The sequence below is a fragment of the Gracilinanus agilis genome, chromosome 3 (genome assembly GCF_016433145.1).
Source record: "Gracilinanus agilis isolate LMUSP501 chromosome 3, AgileGrace, whole genome shotgun sequence".
NCBI classification, from domain to species: domain Eukaryota; kingdom Metazoa; phylum Chordata; class Mammalia; order Didelphimorphia; family Didelphidae; genus Gracilinanus; species Gracilinanus agilis.
Window position 1 is genome coordinate 25319210 of NC_058132.1, and position 8855 is coordinate 25328064.

At 43.1% G+C, this 8855-nt stretch overlaps 1 non-coding gene across 1 annotated transcript; it reads right to left on the reverse strand.

Moving 5' to 3' along the window:
* Positions 1-2348: 2348 nt before the first annotated feature.
* Positions 2349-2450, reverse strand: LOC123243373. Its single transcript, XR_006505916.1, has one exon. It is a non-coding gene; the product is annotated as a U6 spliceosomal RNA (small nuclear RNA).
* Between the last annotated feature and the right edge of the window lie 6405 nt (positions 2451-8855).

Consider the following 8855-nt stretch of genomic DNA (forward strand, 5'->3'; position numbering starts at 1 on the left):
CACTTAACATTCATTGCGCAGCTCTTACCCTTCTGTCTTAAGCATTATTAGTATGACAGAAAGTAAAGATTTTATTTTTTTATTTTTTTAAAACCCTTAACTTCTGTGTATTGGCTCCAAGGCAGAAGAGTGGTAAGGGTGGGCAATGGGGGTCAAGTGACTTGCCCAGGGTCACACAGCTGGGAAGTGTCTGAGACTGGATTTGAACCTAGGACCTCCCTTCTCTAGGCCTGACTCAATCCACTGAGCTACCCTGCTGCCCTCAGAAAGTAAAGATTTTAAAAGAAAAGTGTGGGGGCATCAGGGTGCCTCAGTGGATTGAGAGCCAGGCCTAGAGATGGAAGCTCCTAGGTTCAAATCTGGCTTCAGACACTTCCTAGTTGTGTGACCCTGGGCAAGTCACTTAACCCCCATTGCCTAGTCCTTACCTCTCTTCTGCCTTGGAACCAATACACAGTATTAATTCCAAGATGGAAGGTAAGGATTAAAAAAAAAAAAAAAAAAAGGGCTGCCAGGTTGTAAAGGGCTTTGAATGCCAAATTTGTGGTTTTTGCAGTAGTATACACTAGAGCACATTGAGAAGCTGGGTGATGGTCAGAGCTGCTTTAGGGGATCAGAGACACATCCTGCCTCCCAGGGGACCAGGGAGCAACTTGTATTAGTCTAGGTGATTCAGTACTGAAGTAAGGTGGTTGGTATCAGAATGGAGATGATCACCTCCTCATGTTGCAGATGGGAAAACGAGGCCCAGAGAAGTTACTGGTCTTCCCTAGCATCACACACAATCAATCATTAAAGGAGGTGAACCAAAATTCAAACTCAGATCTTTGGGCTCCATTTCCCTTGCTCTGCCCACTCTGCCACATTGTCACTATCTTGAAACTGTCTTTGGATATGCCCCTTCCTTCCTTCCTTCCTTCCTTCCTTCCTTCCTTCCTTCCTTCCTTCCTTCCTTCCTTTCTTCCTTCCTCCCTTTCTTCTCTCCTCTCCCTCCCATCCCTTTCCTCTCTCCCTCCATTTCCTTCCTCCTTCCCTTCCTTTCTTCCTTCCCTCTATCCTTCCTCCTTTCCTTCCTTCCTTTTCTCCCCTCTCTCCCTATATCAATCTTTCCCTCCCTCCTGTCCCTTTCCTTCCTCTCTCCTTCCATTTCCTTCCTCCCTCCCTCCCTTTCCTTCCTTTCTCCATCCCTCCCTTTCTCCTTCCTCCTTCCATTTCCTTCCTCCTTCCCTTACTTTCCTTCCTTCTTCCCTTTTCTCCCCTCCTTCCCTTCCTCCCTCTCTCCTTCCTCCTCTTTCCTTCCTTCTTCCCTTTCTCCTGCCCTTCAGCTCTAAAGTCTTTGCTCATGTTTTACCCACAAGTGGATTCCCCGTTTTCTTTTGGGGGGGGCCCACATCCTTTACTTTATCTTCCTTCCCCAACCTAGGACCTGGCCCAGTGTGCCTTCTACATAGTAGGTGCTTGTGCTTAGGAAATGTAGGTTTTCTTCCTTGTATTCCATCCTAGCTCGGCAGGCTGAAATGGCCTGAGAAAATGGACCAGCCTGGGATCCTGAGCTAGGCAAACTCCAACCCTTGACGCTAAGGAGAGAGCCTGCAGGCCTGGCTATGGGCTGGCCTTTTCCCAAAGGAAGAGAAGGTCACCATTTCTGTTATGAAAAAGAGATGTTTGTCCTTGCTGAGATGTGTGTGGGTTATTGATGTAATTGGCTGTGATTGTATTGATGCCAGTAGCACTAGTCGAAGCAGCTGAGTGGCGCAGTGTCTGGAAGACCTGAATTTAAATGGTGCCTCAGACACTTCCCAGCTGTGGATTAACTGCTTTTAGCCTCAGTTCTCCCATCTGTAAAACGGGAGTAATAATAGCAATTATCTCAAGGTTCTTGTGAGGCTCAAATAAAATACCATTTAAGAAGTGCTTTAGTGGCTCAGTAGACAGAGAATGAGGCCTGGAATTGGGAGAACTTAGGTTTGAGTGTTACCCCAGACACTTCCTAACTGTGTGATCTTGGGCAAGTCACTCTATCTCAATTGGCTAGCCCTTACCGCTCTTCTGCCTGGGAACTGATAGTTAGTATTGATTCTAAGACAGAAAATGAGGGTTTAAAAAAAAAAAAAAAAGAATTGATACCCTGAATCAGTTCCCAAGCAGAAGAGCAGAAAGGGCTAGGCAGTGGGGTAAAGTGACTTGTCCAGGGTCACATAGCTAGGAAATGTCTGAGGCCAAATTTGAACCCAAGACCTCCCATCTCCAGGCCTGGCTTTCTATCTACTGAGCCACCTCACTTCCCCCTTACTATTAATTCTAAGACAGAAGATACAGGGTTTCTTTGGTTTGTTTGTTTTTTCCTTAAAAATATGGAACACTTCACGAATTTGCTTGTCATCCTTGTGCAGGGGCCATGCTAATCTTCTCTGAAGATACAGGTTAAAAAAAAAAGGCAAGGGGGCAGCTGGGTAGCTCAGTGGAGTGAGAGTCAGGCCTAGAGACAGGAGGTCCTGGGTTCAAACCTGGCCTCAGCCACTTCCCAGCTGTGTGACCCTGGGCAAGTCACTTGACCCCCATTGCCCACCCTTACCAATCTTCCACCTATGAGACAATACACTGAAGTACAAGGGTTTAAAAAAAAAAAAAGGCAAAACAAAAAATAATAATCAGCGGGGGTTTTTTTGCCATGTTATTTGGTGCTTACCATATGCAACACCTTCTAGTTCTTTTCTTGGGAAAAAAAAAAGCATGATGTGTAAGCTTTTGGCTTTGGAAGAGTTGTTGCCAATTAACTGGCTTCTCTCATTCCAGATCAATTTCCCGCCATTCTCACCTACTCCCATCTTTGGAACCCCTGAGTATCAGAATATATTTTGATTTGACTTGGTGGGTCCCTGCCAAATCCTCTATCTGCCTGTCCAAAGAGGACCTAGAAGGCATCTGGCATCTAACTTCCTGTAGTTTTCTGGTATTTATAATGGCAATATCTAGTTGATATGACTTCCCACTTAGAGTGCCAAGAGTCCCGTTAGTGTTTGTAGGGACAGGGGCTTACTCTATGCCCTTGGCTAAAACTTGAAGGAGTCCAGGAAGCATGAGGCAGGAGAGAGGTCTAGGTTTGGGCCAGTGAAAATGCCCAGAGTCAAGAGATCTGTGTCTTTTGTGAGGAACAGCAAGGAAGCCAGTGTTCTTGGATCACGGATAATGTGGAGAGGAGTAAGGTACTGAACAGACTGGAAATGTAGGAAGGGGACAGATCGCAGAAGAGTGGTGGCAGTGGCAGCAGAGATGGAGGGGTGTGTGTGTGTCAGACAAGTGTCACAGAGGTAGAATGAACAGGACTTGGCAAACGATTGGATATGAGGTGTGAAAGAAAGGCAAGGATCAAGGGGGACAGCCAGGTTTCAGTCATGGCTGACTGGGAAGATGGCAGTGTCCTCTACAGCAATTGGGAATTAGGGAAGGGAGAGAGTTTTGGGGAAAAGGTGTCTATGCAATGTCTTATAGTCAGTTGGAGATGGGAGGCTGGAGGTCCCGAGAGGTGAGGGCATGGCAAACAGATCTGAGATCTATCTGTGTAGAGATGATAATCGGATCCATGATAGCACAGACATTGAGGGAAGACTATTTCAAAGTTTCTGAAGAGTAAAATCATGCCCAAAGTCTTAGACTTAATTAATACCCCTGAAATAACTGAGGGCACATGAAACTATGCCTATTTTCTCCTCTACTTAAATTTGTATGAAAATAATACATTCATGTTGAGGGTATTCTTTTTTTTTTTTTAAACCCTTGTACTTCGGTGTATTTTCTCATAGGTGGAAGAGTGGTAAGGGTGGGCAATGGGGGTCAAGTGACTTGCCCAGGGTCACACAGCTGGAAGTGGCTGAGGCCGGGTTTGAACCCAGGACCTCCTGTCTCTAGGCCTGGCTCTCACTCCACTGAGCTACCCAGCTGCCCCATGTTGAGGGTATTCTTGATAGGACTACAAGAAAGGAACAAGCAGGCTTTCAGAAAGAGTATTGCATGGTAGCCTACAATGAAGACTTTTTATTTTATATCATCCTCATTTCCATGATGTCCTTTTTCCAACTTTTATCTATCTCCCTTTATATTACAACACAGGGAAGTGGGGCAGGGAAGGAGGAAGGCAGTTCAGCAAAACTAAGCCTCATCGGTCACATACAACTGCATTCCTGAGCCTATGATGGGATATGCAGTTTTCTGCATCCATAGTCCCCCACCTCAATAAAGAAGAGAGGGGAGATCCATTCTTAAATTTCTTCTCTGGGACCAAGTTTCCTCATAATTAAACAGCATTCAGTTTTTTGTGTCTGTTATTTCTATCTTTATTGTGTTGTTTTTTTAAACCTTTTTTTTTTTAAACCAATACTGGGTATTTTTTTTTTAAATTATTTATTTACTTAATTGTATATTGGTTCTAAAGCAGAAGAGTGGTAAGGGCTAGGCAATGAGGGTTAAGTGCCTTGCCTAGGGTCACACAACTAGGAAGTGTCTGAGACCAGATTTGAACCCAGGACCTCCTGTCATCTTTATTGTTATAATCATTACATATCTAGTTACTCTGGTTCTGCTTTTGTGATGCTGTGCCTCTCTGAAAGAAAGAACAAGAATTCAATGACATTGTTCCACTTTGTAATAATATCGGTAAAGCATAAAATAAAGAGGGAGATGTATGAAGAGTTTGCTGCTGCCACAGAAGAGATATGGTGCAGAGTCCAAGTGGAAGAGAGATTCCCTTTCAATAGTGAAGTCTACCAGATCTCGTCTGCTAACCACACTAGGCCCAAGAATATTGCAGAGCCTCCTGAATGAGAACCAGAGCAAGTCAAGAGTTTGGCCTAACCTTTCACCTAGAAAAAAACAAGTGGATGAATACCCATTGTCCAGATTGTGACAAACAGGGACCATCTATAAGTGCTTATTTATTGACATATATGTACCTTTGACAAACACTTCAAGTGGATAATAAATTGGGACTACCACTGAACAAAGGGTTGAAGAATTGTTTTTTTTTTCCCCCATGGTTACATGATTCATGTTGTCTTCCTCTCCTCTTCCCTCCCTCCTCCTGGAGTTGACAAACAATCCACTGGGTTATCCATGTATTATCATCGAAATCCACAGTGAAGAATTGTTTTTTTTACAACCCCAAACTTCTCCCTGAAATGGAGACCCATCTTTTTACTACAGACATCTACCTGCATTGTTTATATGAGTACAAGCCATGGAACACTACAGTCTTCTAAAAAATTGAAAATGAGTATCACTCAAAGGGCAGCAGAGTAAAACATGGTATATATGAGCATAAGGAACCCTTGGAGTAGAGGGGCTATTAATATGAAAAATAATAAAGGCTGCTATAATAATATAAATTAGTATTTTAATTAAAGCCATGCTGATAGATAAAGTTATTAGACCACGTGCTTGTAAGCATTCAAAATCTGCCGCCTAGCCATAATTGTCTCCTGTCTCCTCCGAATCTGCTGGCCAAGAGAGCCTCCCTCCTAACCCAGGAGATTATAAACTCTTCCCTGCGTCAAGACGTAGGCCTCCCCACGCCCAAAAACCCGAAAATGGAAACCAGTTGGACCACGTTGGATCACGGGAAATGTAGTTTGATACATTTCCCAAATTTCACTTTTACAGGGCACATGGTGAGCATGAGTATATGACCTGGTGTGTAGGGGCACATGGCAAGTGTGAGCATGAGTATATCCCCAGAGTGGAGGGGCACATGGCAAATGTGAGCATGAATATATGACCTGGAGTGGGGGCACATGGTGAGCATGAGTATATGACCTGGAGTGGAGGGCCAAATGGTACATGTCAGCATGAGTATATGACCTGGAGTGGAGGGCCAAATGGTACATGTCAGCATGAGTATATGTCCTGGAGTAGAGAGGCACATGGCAAGTGTGAGCATGAGTAACTCATGGAGGGCAATAGAGGGGCAGATGGTGGGTGTGAGGAGACTGTATGTAACTTATTCCAAACAAGATATTATGAGGAAGAACTGGAATAAGGGCAATTATCAAAGACATGTAGGATTAAAAAGAAGAAGGGCTGGTTACTTGGTGAGGGTGAGGTCCTCATGTACCCCATTGGTACCCTCTCTCTGTGGGTGGACAATGGGTGGCCCTCCTGAGATGAACTTGTGGAAGGATGTGGTCAAATGGGACAGAGAATGGGCAGACTTAGATAGGTTATAGTCTTAGATAGGTTATAGTCTTTATCATTGAAAGGCATATAAAAATGGAGATATACTGAATGTAGTTTAATAATGGGTGGCTTCAATATAAATGGAGCATGGGGGAAAATACAAAAAAAAAAACATCATTCAGGCGTAAGAAATGAGAGAGACCAAATGCTTGTCAGCTTCACCAAAGCTCATACCTGGATATAACAAATACTTTCTTCATGGAGAGGAAATGTGCCCCTCCATGGGGAGCCCATCCTCCAAAAAATGTGCAAAAAATGAAGTTCATTTTATTCTAGTAAATAAGAGATGACTTGTTTTGAAATTGGTTAATGGAGCTGGATACTCATTCTGGAGAAGAGAAGCCTGCAGTGGTGGGAAGAGGTAGGCATGATAGCTGTCTTCTAGTGTTTGAAGGGATGTTCTATGAAGGAGAAATTAGACTTATTCTGGATAAATCAGTCAATTTAAGCATTTATTAATGACACTGAGCTGGTGATACAAAAAGAAGTCAAAAACAATCCCTGTTTTTGAGAAACCAGCAGGCTCACTGGTGAGGGTAGGGATGAGGGTCAAGTGGGGAGAAGAAAGAGCCCCAAGAGCAGGTACAGAATGAGTGGAAGGTGGAGAAAAAAAAAAGCCAATTTAGGCCAAGTATCAGGAAAAACTTCTCAATAATTAGAACTATCCCCTGACAGAGCTAATAATAGAGGTGACATCCTCCTGTTTCGTGGAGATCTTCAAGCAGAACCCAGATAACCTGTTATTGGGTATGTGCAGGTAGGGATGCTTGACCAGTGTGGGGTTGTACTTGGCCCTTCCACCTTCCAAGTTTTGTGATTCACTTCTGAATCAGCAGTTGGTTTTCATTCAGGCCATCATTTTCTTAGAGCAAAGTTAACAGTCAAAACCAAGTAAGAAAAAAAAAAACCAAAAATGGGAAGATGGTGCATCTGAGACTCCTCCAACTTAACCTATTTAAATACTCTGCTCACACTGAAAATTGGAAAGTGGGTAAAAGAACAGACATCGACACTGACTAGTACCATTTTGTCCATTAGTTTAATCAACATAGTAAATGCATTGCATCCTCAAGGAACCCAAAAGAACCTGGGAACTGCCTCAGTCAGCAAATGCTTGAACTTCTCGCCAAGCAAAGACACATGGAAACCAATGGGAAGAGAAATTTAGAAATATGAGCTCATTTATAGAATTTTATAGAAGAGGATAGTGAAAGATTATGAGCAATGCTGCCTCATAAAACAGTGAGAAATAGTAGAGGAATAAACAAGTTTACAGACAGCCTGGGGAAAGACCTAATTAAGACATATAAGGATGAAAATAGGACAACTAACATAAAAAAAAATCGAAAAAAAAATCTCTAAAAATCTTTATTATTACAAACTTTTCCCTATTAATGACAGAGAAGCCACCTATTGAGATTCTACTATCATAGTTTGTGATATGTGCATAAAAGAAAGCTAAAATATTATTAAAAATAAAAAAGAAAACAAAGATAAGGAAGAAGCATTTATTAAGCACCCACCATCCGCTATTTTGCCCTCAAGGAGGGCAAAAGGGGAAACAGTATGGACACAACTACATACAAACATATACAGAGTAAATTGGAGGTAATCACAAGAAGAATTCAGCAGTGTTTAGGGGGGCCCAGGAAAGGCTTCTTATAAAAGGTAGGATTTAACTGAGACTGGAAGAAAGCCAGGGAAGCCACATAATTATGAGAGCCCCGAGGGACTGGTTCTCCAGATCCCTCCTAGAAGAGAAGACACCACCTCTTGGAAGAACCACGGATCACATTATTTTTGAATAAGAAGGGGTGGCCAAGAAAACCCCTGATAAATATCAACTGATGCTTCAAGTTTCCCAACTCTCCAGATCCTTCAGGCAGAATGATCTATAGTAACCTGGGGAGGGCAGCCTTGATGAAAGCAAGCATGAGAAAGGAGCAAGCAGGCTTTCACAAACAACCTTTTGCCCTGGGCCACATATTGATAGTTGTTTAGGTGACTGGAAGGTAACAGAAGACAGTCTCACCGGCTCACAGGTTATGGGGGGAAAGCCCCAAACTGAAGACTAAACTGTGCCTTTCAAGGCTTTTCTCCAACAGACCTTGTTCTCATACGGGTGTTAAAGTAAGTCAAGAGATATTAAGTGTTTGATATGTGTCCATGCTAGGGATACAAAGAATAATCCTTGCCCTCTCAGTGGGGAGATTTGGAGTAAACAACTACACATAAACAAGATCTAGACAGAGTAACTAGGAGAGAATCAACAGAAGGCAGCCAATAGGGCCAATCCAGAATTCCTTGGAAAACGTAAACAACAAAGAGCTTTGTTGTTTTGCTTGCTTGTTTTGTTTTTAAACCCATAACATCCAACTTAGAATGGATACGGAGTAGCCCCTCCAAGGCAGGAGAGCAGTGAGGACCAGGCAATGGGAGTTAAAGTGATTTGTCCAGGGTCACCCAGCTAGGGAGGGTCTGAGGTCAAGATTTGAACCCAGGATCATCTCTAGGTCTGGTTCTTAATCCAATGAGCCACCTGGCTGCCCCAGAAATACCTGTGTTTGACAAAGTTCTTATTATCGCCAGTCAAGGCATCAAATACTAAAATAACTGACCCAAAGGGT